Source organism: Biomphalaria glabrata, chromosome 8, assembly GCF_947242115.1.
Source record: "Biomphalaria glabrata chromosome 8, xgBioGlab47.1, whole genome shotgun sequence".
Lineage (NCBI taxonomy): Eukaryota > Metazoa > Mollusca > Gastropoda > Planorbidae > Biomphalaria > Biomphalaria glabrata.
In genome coordinates this window covers 29,157,935-29,173,706 of record NC_074718.1, presented here as the reverse complement: position 1 = coordinate 29,173,706, position 15,772 = coordinate 29,157,935, and the positions used below count along the sequence as shown (strand labels likewise).

Sequence of the window (15,772 nt, the reverse complement as noted above, 5' to 3'; positions counted from 1 at the left end):
CAATGTTAGTATTGTATCAACGCACCTAACCTGATACTAGATACGGTACCTTCGGTTTGAGCATCTGGGTTGAATGTGTTGCCATCGAAGTACTCGTGTTTCTCTAAGTCTTCTTTATATAATACATTTTTTTTTGTTTTTGTTTTGGTATTTAATGATAATAATCATTACTATTAACTTTATTTATTTCTGTGGCATTTCACGTCTCGAGAGACGATCTTTTCCCTTTGCAACTTCTTGTGTGACTAAAGAGGCCAATTCTTGATACACAGCTGCGATCGCAGGTTGGGCATATATAATCACCAGGCGCCGTTGCATTTTCACCCTTCTTTCTGCTTCTGTTGTGTATGACATCTGCAATCTGTGACCATTCCTTTCTGCTTCTGTTCTGTATGACATCTGCAATCTGTGACCCTTCCTTTCTGCTCTCTCTCCATTTATATAGTGCTGTTAACAAACATAATGTAGGCTCAAAAAACTCGCTAACCGTCAGGGTGCAGGATGATACGTAGCGCAACTAGAAGCGCGAGGGCTCTCTGGGGGCTCTCTTTGGGGGCTCTCTGGGGGCTCTCTCAAGAACGTATTGAGTGATCAGTTCACTAAGGTACAAGGGCATTTCTTTGCTGTGGACGCACATTGACAGAGTGTGGCCACCTTGTTGTTGATTCTTTCATTTCAACAATGTTTGTAGGTTTGAATTGGGGCATTTTTCTAATATGTTCTTACCATCTTACACTTCATCCTGACTTAGATTAATCTGATACTTTTCCATCCTAAACCAGCAACAACACAATTAATAATATCATTTCTTAGTTATTTAATCTGGTTAAAAAACAAAACAAAAAATATCCTTGACATTAATTTCCAGATGACACTGTTCTACGGTAGATGTCACTAGAGTTATCTCTAGATTATATATTACGAATAGGAAATAGATATTTGACATAATAAACTTGTGAAACACTGGAAGATAATGTCAACCATTTGCTTATTAGTGCTCGCTATACCTAAAACAATTTACTTGAAATAATGTTTTAGACTATCAAATGTTAATGCCGCCATCTTGTATGTGTCACTCACAGTCAGTAATCTTCGAATTAGATCTAAATGTCTAGTCTAATAAACCTGACACATATAGGACACAGAAAGTTTAGGTAATGAAGCGAACAAATGTTCGTATCCAATAATCATATCGGATAAACTTAAATATTCTACCAGCGCAAAATGTCAAGTACCACTGCTACCCGGAGGATGGAGTCTAGTCACTCGGCCATCTTGCCGCAAATTATCTCCCATGGATACCGAGTTCCACAATTTGAAGCATTTTGTAAAAGTTCATGACAGTGTAGCCTCAGAAATTGGTTTATCGTTTACCTTGTACTTGTGACTTAGCAACGGTGAGTGACTTATAAGACTTAGTCGTCACATTGACAGAGCTATCAAGTTGTCATTTATTGTCATACTGAGATAAATTTAGTCAGCCAAGCAAAATAGACTTTAATTCTATCGCCTCCAGAGCTTAAATAATTATCCTACAGTCTCCTTGGTTTATCGATTATTTCGTTGCTGGAATAGCAGGAAATATATCTTCTTTTTTTCACATTGCTATCCAAACGAAAGACAATGTTACGTTTGAATATAAAAGTACATTTTGTTCGGGGTTTCCCGGTCGTTTTTAAGCAATACACAATTTTATATATGAATATAGAAGTATATTGGGCTATTATTATTATTTTCCTAGTGTTCCCCAGAGTGTAATGATATGTGTTTAGAATACGCTGCTAAGTAAATATCTAATTGATAATATTCTCCTCAGGAGCCCTACTGCATTTCGCATACTCAAAGTCTGAAGACTTCGGGGTAAAACAAATGAAGCGTCACAAGAGGGGAGAGGGGACCGCCGCCTCGGGCACTAGAGCGTAGGGGCGCCATAATGGGTATCAAAACACCTACATTACGTTCACTTCATGTCTATGTAAGTCTTATGTTGCTCACTTGCAACTGTTCTTATGCAAATATGAATTACGTAGACTTTGGGAGACAGGCATTGCTACCTTGGACGCCCAGTGCACCTGGCACCCTCGTTACGCCACTGAGAAAAGGTAATTTTTCACTAAAAAAGTTCATTAAAAAACTATTAGAACCATTAGGCTATTCATGGTATTATCTGCATCTCCTTACTATCAAGAGAGTAAATGAAGTAACCCGCTACACAAGCGTTACTTCCAGTGACTTTAGAATACAAGCCTTGTTGTTACTGCTTGCACTCCACCCCCCCCCCTTTTCTAACTTTTTTAATTGTAAGCAAGTCACATGAGTAAAAAAAAATAAATTAGGCATAGATTAACACGTGGTTTCTAACCAGCGACACCTCCTGACACCTTACGGAAGAGAACGATTTGCTTATATTTTTTCCCACATCTTTTCATGCAATCGATATTGTATCTACTTTATATGACGGTAAAGATAATTAAAGGTTAGACACAATTTTTCTGTGAATCACTTCTCTACCTTTAAACCAATGCCGGTCTTCCGCCATCATGTGTTGTAGGATATTTATGTATACCGTTGGATAGATGTACATTGCAATATTAGCTGATCCCGTTTGAAAATATCAAGGAATTGATTTTTCCAAATAATTCTCTGGTTTAGTCTCACAACCAGTTTAAATCATGCACTGGCCTAGATATACTTGGATATACTGCACGGCGACAGCAGAAAGACTACTGTGTATATTCACTGTATATCATACACTGGCCTAGATATACTTGGACATACTGCACGGCGACAGCAGAAAGACTACTGTGTATATTCACTGTATATCATACACTGGCCTAGATATACTTGGACATACTGCACGGAGACAGCAGAAAGACTACTGTGTATATTCACTGTATATCATACACAGGCTTAGATATACGGACATACTGCACGGCGACAGCAGCAAGACTACTGTGTATATTCACTGTATATCATACACTGGCCTAGATATACTTGGACATATTGCACGGAGACAGCAGAAAGACTACTGTCTATATTCACTGTATATCACCACAAAAAGGTTTATAAGGAACCTCGAGAATTTCTATTCAGATGTGAATTACCTTTAGTTTTGTCTTTGCAGATGAATCATGAATGTGCTGTCAAATGGAAGCCGCAGTTTTTAGTTTTCAGCCCTTTGGTTAAAGAAGTCGACTTTGATTATTTCTCGACTAACAAGCAAAATGATACGAAAAAGATCTCAAAATATTTGCTTTGGGAGTTGAGATCAAACTTAATAAGTAATTTGAAACATGTTTACATTACAGTGATGTTAAAAGTGAAACCTTGCTTTTAAATATCAAACTTAATTTGCTAAATATAAAATAAAACCATTTCTTTCCAACTTTTATGTAGTAGTTTTACTTTTTTTTTTTGTTAGCACTCATGCGCAAATATGACTATTGGACTGATGAAGGCGTAGTTTTGTAAATACATTTTTAAAAAGGTGGACAAAGTTTGGAATATTATATTAATTTATCACCAGGTTTCTTCTTTAGAGTTAGTTAAAACATTTAGCCCTAATTGATTTCCTGAAGGAAGACTTTGGGTTAAGACAGATGGCAAGGAGTTGTGCCTAAAGGATCAACTCTTTCCCTGTGTTGTTATTAAAGAAATGGATAAATACTCTTTAGCTCAGGACTACAGTATAAATTGTATAGTCTCTAGCATTCAAACCGGAGACGTTCAGAAACGTTCCTTTTTTTCACCAACTTGACAATGTTCTAACACAAAATACAACCTTTTAAGTTTTAATGGAATAATTGGTTATATTCTGGTACATCGTTAGGACATTTTAAAATAGCCCCTTAGGCGAGTTCAACGCTCCACTTTGCAGATAGCCGCCTTGTTGCATCGACACAATGTTTCTCTCCGACATAGTCGAACAAAGAGAAAAACTTATACAAGAAAACAAAGAGACATGATGATCTAGAAAGTAGTATAGCACGCCTATAGTTCACAATCTTTTCCAATTCAGTCAGTTCTTTCTCTTTAGAATTTCCTGAAGCGAATGACTTTTGTTTCCCTTCTTTATGCTGTGAGGCAGAGGCAGCCAGAGGTAAGAAAGTCATTCATTATGCAAGACGTCATAAAAAAAAACGCATCATCAATATTAATTTCATTTAGAAAAAAAGGTGAGCTTGTCCTTTTGTTATCATTGTTTCGTAAAACTCCACGCTTCTTGATTTTTAATGAAATCTTGTAACTTTGAAAATGTTGATTTTTAAGAACAATGCATTCTTTTTGAATTGACACGTTGAAAGGCAGACAAGAAGCATTTCCAGGGTAGAGACATACATGCATGAGCCTATTTAGTCATAAGACGACACTAGCTCATCGCTTATATCATTTCTTATTGTGGCAATAAACTCCAATGTTAGAGCGGCATTTTCGCCCGCATACTTCGTATGTGCGTTGTAGGATCCAGACTTTTTTCCCTACGGCTCGCCTTTGACAACTGAGATACGTCCTGAAGCCGTGACTATTTATGTCCTTTAGCCGTGACTATGTACGTCATGTAGCCTTGACTATGTACGTCCTGTAGCCGTGACTATGTACGTCCTGTAGCCGTGACTATGTACGTCCTTTAGCCGTGACTATGTACGTCCTTTAGCCGTGACTATTTACGTCCTTTAGCCGTGACTATGTACGTCATGTAGCCGTGACTATATACGTCCTTTAGCCGTGACTATTTATGTCTGTAACCGTGACTATGTACGTCCTTTAGCCGTGACTATGTACGTCCTTTAGCCGTGACTATGTACGTCCTTTAACCGTGACTATGTATGTCCTTTAGCCGTGACTATGTACGTCATGTAGCCTTGACTATGTACGTCCTGTAGCCGTGACTATGTACGTCCTGTAACCGTGACTATGTACGTCCTTTAGCCGTGACTATGTATGTCCTTTAGCCGTGACTATTTACGTCCTTTAGCTGTGACTATGTACGTCATGTAGCCGTGACTATGTACGTCCTTTAGCCGTGACTATTTACGTCTGTAACCGTGACTATGTACGTCCTTTAGCCGTGACTATGTACGTCCTTTAACCGTGACTATGTACGTCCTTTAGCCGTGACTATGTACGTCATGTAGCCGTGACTATGTACGTCCTTTAGCCGTGACTATTTACGTCCTGTAACCGTGACTATGTACGCCCTTTAGCCGTGACTATGTACGTCCTGTAGCCGTGACTATGTACGTCCTTTAGCCGTGACTATGTACGTCCTTTAGCCGTGACTATGTACGTCCTTTAACCGTGACTATGTATGTCATTTAGCCGTGACTATGTACGTCCTTTAGCCGTGACTATGTACGTCCTGTAACCGTGACTATGTACGTCCTTTAGCCTTGACTGTTTACGTCCTGTAGCCGTGACTATGTACGTCCTTTAGCCGTGACTATGTACGTCCTTTAGCCGTGACTATGTACGTCCTTTAACCGTGACTATGTATGTCATTTAGCCGTGACTATGTACGTCCTTTAGCCGTGACTATGTACGTCCTGTAACCGTGACTATGTACGTCCTTTAGCCTTGACTGTTTACGTCCTGTAGCCGTGACTTTTTACGTCCTTTAGCCGTGACTGTTTATAGGTTTTCTCAAATGTGGCTCCATCGCTGAAATGTCTAAAAACTCTTAAGCCAGTACCTTGAAACTCCCGAGACAAGATTTGTTCCGGAAGCTAATAATCGGGACTAGAGAAACCTGCCCTTGCGGAGCATCACCAGAGGATGCCGACCCTTCAAAGCTGCATACTCTATCGAGAGACCCGAACAAGACTATTTCCCCGAAAAACTGTATGGAGAACTTCTTGCTCTGGAAACCACTGCACAGTTCATCTCAAATGTATGATTACTCAACTGAACTTTCCAACATAAAAATGGGAACGCAGAAGAAGAAAAATAGTATGGTGTCTTGTGTCTTATAGAATGTCTTGGGCATTGTCTGCGTATAAGATAATATAATGACTTTTGTGAATAATACAATGTTTATAAAATGCCTTAGACATAAAGTATTTGGAAATGTCTACTCTCTGAAATGTAATGTACCTTTTACCTTTACCTATCCCTTAGTCTATTGAACTCTGTTGGATCGTTGGGGCACCATGCAAGACTCGTCGACCGTCTTTCTCCATTACTCTCTGTCTTTTGCTGAAGTTAAAACCTAATGTAATGTCTATAAAAATGTTTAATGTTTTTTTATAGTATCTATAACAGTTGTTTCTGAAAATGAATTAAAAAAACAGTATTCACTTTGTCAAAGATCGTACCAGGCCACAGATGTTAACAAGCAAAAAAAATTATTATTTAGTGTAAATGAAATGAAAATATATACACAGATATCTAGGTCTATAATTATACTTAGATGTCTTTTTATTCACACAGATATCTTGAACGGGCTTGCCATTGAAAGATGCTCTAACTAAGACAAAAGACAGAGAGGAATGGAGAAAGACGGCGAAATATCTTGCATGGTGCCCCATCAGTCCAACAGACTAAGGGGTAGTCGAGTAATATAAACTTGGTCTATTCATACAGAAATCGAAGTTTATGTGATATCCATTATAGGGCCTAGACAGAGGTCTAATTCAGAAGGATGCAGATGCAGAAACTCTGCCCATAATGCAACAGGTTCAATGACTAAATGAACTGATGCATATATAATGGGGGTAGAGCTTTATGTCAAGTCTGTATGTTGGGATCCCATAAGAGAAACTGAGGATTGAGGGTTGAGCGATCCTAGTGGGAGGGCAACAAGGTCGAAGCAATAGAGTTAGAATTTGAAAAGGGAACGTAACTTGGGCGCATGCGTAAACACGAACATTAAAAGCACGTGATCAATACAAGCAAACGATGTCGAGATGATACAGCGTCAGAGTCCAAGCTTGGTAGACTCTTTGACCCGATTTTTGTAAAGAGTCTTGACTTTTTCTCGTGTTGTTATTCCCTCTCTCTCTCACTCTCTCTCGGTCCCTCTGTCTCTCTCCGTCTCGTGCGTCTGTCGCCTGATTTCTCTTGAAAACTGATTCTGTGACGTCACCTCTATTGACACACTATAACCACATTTTTTTGTGTGTGTCCAGGGCTTTGAAATAAGAATTTCATATTTCTTTGTGAAGTCTCGTCAGGGGAGGTTATTTACAATCAAATGGGTGTAGATGAAAAGGAAGAGCGAGAGAGAGAACGAGGCATAGAGCGAGAGAGAGAAAGGGAGAGAAGAAGAAGGAGGATGCTATAAGGAACAACTTGAAGAGGTGCCGGCTTCAAACAATAAAAAGTAGAAATTACGAATAAAAATCGTCTTTGGTCAATTTAAACTCTGCTATTTCGATGGTGAAAAACTGAGTTGTTCGGGACACAAGGTAAGTAAAAACAGGTTAATTTTTATTTTTTTTGTTATCGTCCACAGCAAATGGAAGAACTTTGCGCTTATATTATAGATAGATTGAACTCAAATGTAGTCAACCTTGACACAATAATCACACATTTTGTTTCGTTCATTCTATAAAGCATTTTTGTTTTCAAATATTGATTTCTTCGTTTGTCGTAGTTCACCTAGAAGAAACCCGCGAGCGACATAATATTTCTTAATTAATTAAACTCATAAATTACAACGTTCACCAGCTCCAGCAGACGATTTGAATAAGCAGACGACATCTTTTTCACTTTATCATTATCTTTATTTTTCTCTCTCTTTCTCTCTCTCTCTCTCTGCCACTCACTATTTGTATCTTCTTGTCACACTGAGACACTGTCATTCTCTCTCTCTCTCTCTCTCTGTTTCTATTCTAAAAAACAAACAAACCCAAAAAGTGATGTTGTAATTAATTATAGCACATGTTAACATTTTTACTTGTAGCGATAATTAATAGGAATTGTTTTTTTCTTCTTCTGTGTGTCATTCCTCCCCTTCCAATTGGCGCCACGTTTAATGTCGACATGTGTAGAGAGTAGGCAGCAGCAGAAGTAAGGATAGTGTGGTCTCTTATTAAGTTTAGCAAAGCTCTGTTAGGAGCTACATTTTGTTAGGAGCTTGGTTCTGTAAGGGGCTAAGTTCTGTTAGGAGCAAAATTTTGTTAGGAGCTAAGTTTTCGTTAGGAGTTAAGCTCTGTTAGGAGCTAAGTTCTGTTGTGAGCTAAGTTCTGTTAGGACTAAGTTCTGTTAAGGGCTAAGTTCTGTTAAGAGCTAAGTTTTGTTAGGAGCTGTCACGGGTCACTCAATGGTGTTGATGTCACAATCTAAGATGACGCTACTGTCACGATCAGACTTGAACTATATTGCACCATCAATGACCGTGATTGCCGAGGATCTTGAAATGATCTTTCGATAAGATGATCGTATAGAAGTAGACAGATCTATGTTTATGATACGATAATACAGAATGTTGCCAATTGATAAGAGGATCATCTAGGTCTAGGAGTTACAACTTGACAAATATGATCTAAGTACGATCTAAATTCAATGAAGAAACTTCTCTTCGTTCAAAAACAATTACTTTAATTAATAACTTGAAAACACTATACACAAATAGTTACAATGGTTAAAATGTACTTGAATAACTGATCTATTCAATAATATATATGAGTCTTGATATGAATAAAATATATATTCTTAACTACATACAAGTTAGATCTTATCCCTACAAATCTTTACAACCGACTTTAGTACATCTTTACACTAACACATTCCGTACAAGACTGACTGGGAGCTACACGCTTCATCCGGGCTTTAGAGCGTCATCACGTGATCAACAACCTTCTCTTGCAAAACCAACCAATAAATGCAGCCCAACATAATAATTAACATTTTGAAACCAATGAAATTCATTTCGAAAATGAAACTAATACAAGTCTGGTTTTACCCGAGGTAGTTGACCTTGCCGGCAGACCTTGGCTGATACAGTGTACGTTACAGGAGCTATCCTCTGTTGGGAAAAGACTACTCTCCTTTGATGTACCATGGATGTTGTATGGAGATATTTTTACAAAGCTTACATCAGCTCGCTCTGTCTGTCTGTCTGGTAAAAAGTATAAGTCGACTTAGTTCCCTTTATTGTTTGTAGAAAGAAACGTTGGTAAATAATTATAAAACCTACTTCCATAAGCAGCTTCCTGGCCCAGTGGTTACTGTATTACATTCATCGGACTGGAAGATAAGTCTTATTATTATAATCAACACAAGTATTTTGATTCAGATCCAACCCTGTTAGATAATGAAATCATGCTCAAATAAAACCTGGAAATCTCTAATAGAAAAGTCTAGTAAATAGTTCTCTTTCTGTATGTACATTGAACATATTAAATCTACATTATTCCGTAACATTAAAAAATGAAAAGGCCGGGGTGAGAGGGAGTTAGATCACTATGCATTAAGAAAAACAGTTTTAAATTACAGAAGCACTTGAGTGTTCCCCCGACATCAAGTCTGCGCTTTATTCACTCGCGAGTTTTCTTTTTTCTCATTCGACATAATGCCCACATTTGTGTTTGTACTTTGAACGCCATTTGTAATAGCCTTTGTAAACCCTGGAAACACAATCAAAATTTAATAGACTAAGTGCTTGACGTGAGAGCAATAACACTCGTGATTCTCATGGCGAAAATCATTTCCAGACCCGGCACAGAAATAGGATTTATTTCTCCCCAAAGAAACAAAATTTATCGTTCAGATTAGAAACGTTTTTGTTGGGTTTTTTTTTGGAATAAAGTTACATCATTCTGTGTGAAATGTTTTGTTTTTTATTCTTGTTGTTTAATCCTGATATGGAGATATAGTTTTGACTCATCTGGTTTTGATATTGTTGGTTTATAATTAAATGAACTGAAATTGTATTTCATATATTTGTATTCTAACATTACCCGCCGGATACGCCCATTGATTCGCTCCTAGGCTATATATTGTTTATTTTGTCTAGAACCCCCCCCACACACACACACCTGTTTTTTTCTTCTTTTTTTGTCTCTTTCAATAAAACACCATGGAATTGAACTATCTTTTACAGCCATTTGGCCAGTGAATTCAAGTATCTGTTACTTTAACTTAGAATGGCCCGCCTTTTAACGCCCCCCCCCAAACACGTACTTTTGGACGGAGAATTCTAGTATCACTTAACTTCCCCCCCCCCATGGTATTACTATTACTCAGTTATTTATCGAAATATTTGATACGCCTATAATGCTTTTTTTCACCGGAAATCCCCACAGCTCCCCCTTTTTGGGGGGAATTCTGATCCTGTTCATTGTAACACTCTCCCATATAGAAATTTTGACCAGATGCCTCTCACCCACAGTTTTTTTTTCCCTATACAATTTTCACGTTCCCCAATCAAATATTTGAAACCCGTAAATTATATCATCTATTTCGCTTTATAACACCCTAACACACACACACACACTTTTGGTCGTGAATTCTAGTATTACTCATCTCCACCCGCCCTCCCCCACACACTTTTGGTCGTGAATACTAGTATTACTCATCTCCACCCGCCCTCCCCCCTCCCTCCCAAAAATAGTACTACATGCAATCTCAGACTATTCTTCGGCTACTTCGTATTAAGCTCTATATCCACATTTTCGATAGCCATTTTTGGCTAGACGCTACACCCACCCCCCCAAGTTTTTTTTTTTTTTTTGCATTGCACTTCCTCTTTAACTCTTCTCAACGTATTTGGCCAATGACATCACTAGCTCTTAGCTCCACCCTCCAACAACAACAACAACAAAAAAGGCATCAATAAAGTTTATTTACATTCTATAATTGTACCCATTAGCACGGATTTAAGTAGCAATGTCGTATAGGGAAAAAAAGAAATGAATTGACTTGCGTACGAGTACTTAAAAAAGGAAAGAATATTTTGTCTGCTCATAAACATTTATATTTATATTTTATACAAAGCAAATTAAATACATAGTTTTAATTAAAACATTTTGTCGCGAATTTCCAAACATACATTGCGAATCTATCAAGACCGTTTCTTAGTGAGCAACTAACAGATAAAAGGATCTTGGATATACAGACGTTCATGAAAATGCGTTCGTCGGATCTCGTCATCGCGTGATAGATGAAAGAATGCCTGGTATTTCACGCTTTATATATACTTTATGTTCATTTTTTAAGTTTCATTAATAAAACCTGTGTCTGTACAAAGGAATCCCTTAAGTATTTTGTCATTGAAAAAAAGAGTTTAATTAGTATTCTGTCACAGGCTTTATTTTTTTGTCTGGAATATGTTATCTATGTTGAGGGTCTGGGTTGGTGTGTGCATTATCCCTTTTTAAGATTAAAACATATTTGTTTTGCTTTTTGTGGTATTAGAAAAGGTAATTATTTTATTATTATAGCCCATATAGAAAAAAATTGTTCGATACATAAAACATCAAATAAAATAAACGACAACAAGTATTTGAAAGTAATTAAAAAGATTTTTTGTTATTGAAAGAATTATTTATTTTTATAATGTTCTCATTAATCTCGGCTGTGAATATCGTCTGAATTACTTCCCTTTACTTCCTACTTGCCTGACCCCGGCCCACTTTTGTTTGATCAATAGAATGTGAATGGGGCACGGTGGCTAAGTGGTTAAGCGCTTGTCTTCCAAACCCGGGATCCTGGGTTCGAATATCGGTGAAGAATGGGATTTTGATTTTGGGTTTTTAGGGCGCCTCTGAGTACACCCAGCTCTAATGTATCTTTAGTTAGGGAAAGTAAAGGCGGTTGGTCGTTGTGCTGGCCACAAGACACCCTCGTTAACCGTTAGCCAAAGAAACAGGTGACCTTAACATCATCTGCCCTATAGATAGCAAGGTCTGAAAGGGGAACTAATAGAGCGTTAGATTTTTTTTACAAAGACGATCGACATTGCGTTGACCATCAAACATAACCATCAGAGATGATAGCTAAATAAACCAGGTGTGTTAGTTACCAAATTAGGGAGTCCAGTGATATCTTTATAAATTCGATTCAGTTAGTTCAATTAGTTATAAGCCTAATATATTATGGTGCGTGTTAATTTCTTCCTATGTATTGCATCTATAAAATGTCTGGGCCTAGCTGTACAGCAATTAATTCTAATTAGGTCTATTTCATTAGTTGATTCTTTTGAACTATTTAACTATTGTTCTCAAACCGCCTAACACACACGGCCGGATTTATATCCTTTTTAAAATACCTTAAATAGAATAAAATAAATTAATCTTATGTAATGACAAATTGGAGTAGGCATTTATGTGACTTTAATGTTGTTTTCTGATTGTTTTATTTGCATATGATTTCAGTTTTTACATTTTTGAGTCTGTGGAGGCTTCTATTTGACGGTGAGGCCCTGTGCAGCTGTACTGTCTACACTGCTGTAAATCAGTCAGGGACTCTCTCACCAACTTCAAAATTGATGCATAGAACTATTTAAAAACAAGTTAGATAGAACTGGTACATAATATGAGTAAAAAAAAGATTTAAATAAAAGAATATTTCTCTTGGTATTAATAAGGCCATATTGAACAAAATAATTGGAGCTAAACATTTCTAGAGCTCTTTTATATCCTAATATGGCCCACACATCAGTTCCCCCTTTTCCACACAGCTGATATATCCAAAGAAACGGCAAGTGCCGATACAGTTTGGCGTCAGCGGCGTCGCAGACTCTGCCAGGGCAAACTGCCTAAGGGTCGCCGGCTCCTGGTTTTTTTTTTCTCAGTGTTGACTTTCGAAGCCTTTTCCATTTTTTTGGTATAGCTGCAAGGCAGCAGAGGTTTGAATTCAGAGTTTTCCTTCTCAAGGTGGGTAGCCAGCAATGGCTAACGGGCCCCTCGATAAGAACATACAATGTTTATCTTTTATTTTAGAGAAACTACAATAATATCTCTTATCTTAGAGAATCTACAATGATATCTCTTATCTTAGAGAATCTACAATGATATCTCTTATCTTAGAGAATCTACAATGATATCTCTTATCTTAGAGAATCTACAATGATATCACTTATCTTAGAGAATCTACAATGATATCACTTATCTTAGAGAATCTACAATGATACTTATCTTAGAGAAACATCAATGATATCTCTTATCTTAGAGAAAGTACAATGATATCTCTTATCTTAGAGAAAGTACAATGATATCTCTTATCTTAGAGAAACTACAATGATATCTCTTATCTTAGAGAATCTACAATGATATCACTTATCTTAGAGAAACATCAATGATATCTCTTATCTTAGAGAAAGTACAATGATATCTCTTATCTTAGAGAAACTACAATGATATCTCTTATCTTAGAGAATCTACAATGATACTTATCTTAGAGAAACATTAATGATAACTCTCATCTTAGAGAAAGTACAATGATATCTCTTATCTTAGAGAAACTACAATGATATCTCTTATCTTAGAGAATCTACAATGATACTTATCTTAGAGAAACATCAATGATAACTCTTATCTTAGAGAAAGTACAATGATATCTCTTATCTTAGAGAATCTACAATGATATCTCTTATCTTAGAGAAAGTACAATGATATCTCTTATCTTAGAGAAACTACAATGATATCTCTTATCTTAGAGAATCTACAATGATACTTATCTTAGAGAAACATCAATGATATCTCTTATCTTAGAGCTAATCAGTTGACTAGAATGTTAAGGGAGACAAATACCAAAGAAAGTCAGCAAACCGATGTTTCAGCACAGTTAGACTCTGGTTCGAATCTCACAGTATTATCCCACGGTTCCTAATAATTTATTGCTCATCACTACCCTAGAACTTGCGAGAAAGTAAAAAAAAAAAGGGGGGGTGCGGAGCAAAAGAGAGAGAAAGAAAGAGATAGAGAGATGGAAACAAAGAGAAAAGTGTGGTGAAAAAAAAAGATAAGAGAGAGATAGGGCGACAGGGAGAAAGTGTGTTAGAGAGGGAAAGGGGAGAAAGTCGTATCATTGTACTCTTGCTACTAATAGCTAATGACTATTTGATCTATTAAATCTTATCGATTCTCATCAGTTGTCGGCGGATGTCATCACTTGTCATTTTTAAAAATATTTGATTCCTTCTTAATTTACCCTCAGATATAATCGAGAAATCTTCCACTCTAACTATTATTCATTCTAATCAATGTGTGCGATAAAAGTCTAATAGGTTGTAGAACTAGGGAAGTGCAGAAGGAGATTTCATTTTTTTTTAAAGTGAATGTCTTCAGGCAGAAGTGAAATTGATAATAGGTCCAGAAAATACACACCACTATAATACAGTGTACATGTATATTGGAATGGGACGTTCAAATTAAGCTTCCACTGTTTTGTACACAAAAGTTTTGTATCGCAATTTTTGTTTTAAATTTTTTTTAAGCGAGTCGCTTTTAGAGACGCGCTGGTTTCAAGTAAAGAACATTAAAGTCATATTAAAGTCATATATTTTAAATGTAGACTCTAAAATAGTGGACTCGCAGGTCGCTATTATGTAGAATGAGTGTATCAATAAATTCGTAAATAAGCTTTTGATCTCTCTATAAAAAGACAACAACTATTGACGGTGTTCAATTACCTTCAGCTTTTTTTTTTTTAATGAACAAAATAGGAAAATGAAAGCTGAAGAGACGACAACTCCAGGTGTGCCGATGATACAGCTATACATTTATAGACCTCTCATACATGTTTGCAATTAGTCACCTAGATCTATACAAATAAACTACAAAATTAAATCAAACTCCATGAAAAAAAACACACAAAAAGCACATCGCCACTTACGGGGAAGATAAGATAATCCAAATGATATATCCGACATGAAGGTAGATAATCCGTGGAGCTGTCCCACAGAAATCACACTTGTCCACCCACAGGTATTCACAATGATCAACTTGGTTTCGCTTCTCTTATTGCCCTGATACCCCCATACTCCCAGTCAACCTGTGTATCGAAGGAGCAGCGCCAACCGGAAACAGCGCGCCGGCGTGATAAACTTTTGATGGGGAGAGTGCGGGCTTGAGGGGGAGAGCAAAGGACACAAGCGAGGAAAAGAAAAAAAAAGAGCGAGTGGGGGGGGGGGGAGTAGAAACGCGAGCGAGTGTGGCTAGAGGTGTTGGAGAGGGTGGAAGGGAGGGTGGGGGTTAAATCGTACCGTGGCTCTCGCGTTCCTCTCGCGCAAGTCTGCCTCTGACGCTGGTAGCTGAGTATGGCAGCACGCTCACGTCTGGGTACAGACTCTGAGGACAAGGAGAGGAGATGGAGTTGACAAGACAGGCCTGGCAAGAGGGGGGAGACTACGGGAGGGAGGGGGGATGGAGACAGACACGAGAGAGAGAGAGAGAGGGTTACAACTAGAGAGTTAAAGGAGGAGGGGGGAATATCTTGTACAGAGGCGCGCGTACAATCATGATACCGCTGTAGCGCGAGCCACTGGGCTATGTGGATCTGTTGACAAGATTGTGTGTGCTGAAGTCCTGCCATGCTGGACGCTGAGCGAGACAATATTTCTCGTGTTCCCTTGTGATAGCTGCGATGTGATACATTGTAATGTCCCCTTGTCATATCTAGTATATTAAATGCATCTACCGCTCACTTATCGTGGTTGGTATTACGTATAAGTTGAATGAATCTTGTCACGACAAAAGATACAGAGGCATACAGGAAATACGCAAGTCATGCTCCATTACTCTAGCTTGACTAGTAAATGGGAGTTTGTTCTTATCGTTGAGCCAAAGGTCAGACACTCTACTACCAGTATACGCCCACGACTTTTGTTTGA

At 37.7% G+C, this 15,772-nt stretch overlaps 1 protein-coding gene across 2 annotated transcripts in view; it reads right to left on the bottom strand.

The window, feature by feature from the left end:
- Window positions 1-15,236, bottom strand: part of LOC106074359 (protocadherin gamma-B2-like) — a 206,518-nt gene extending 191,282 nt beyond the window's left edge. Inside the window, exon 1 of one of the 2 annotated variants that reach the window (XM_056038028.1) lies at window positions 14,776-15,236. The gene's annotated coding sequence lies outside the window, so the exon portion shown is untranslated. The remainder of the gene's footprint in view (window positions 1-14,775) is intronic. The other variant, XM_013235125.2, reaches the window with a different exon arrangement.
- Window positions 15,237-15,772: the final 536 nt, after the last annotated feature.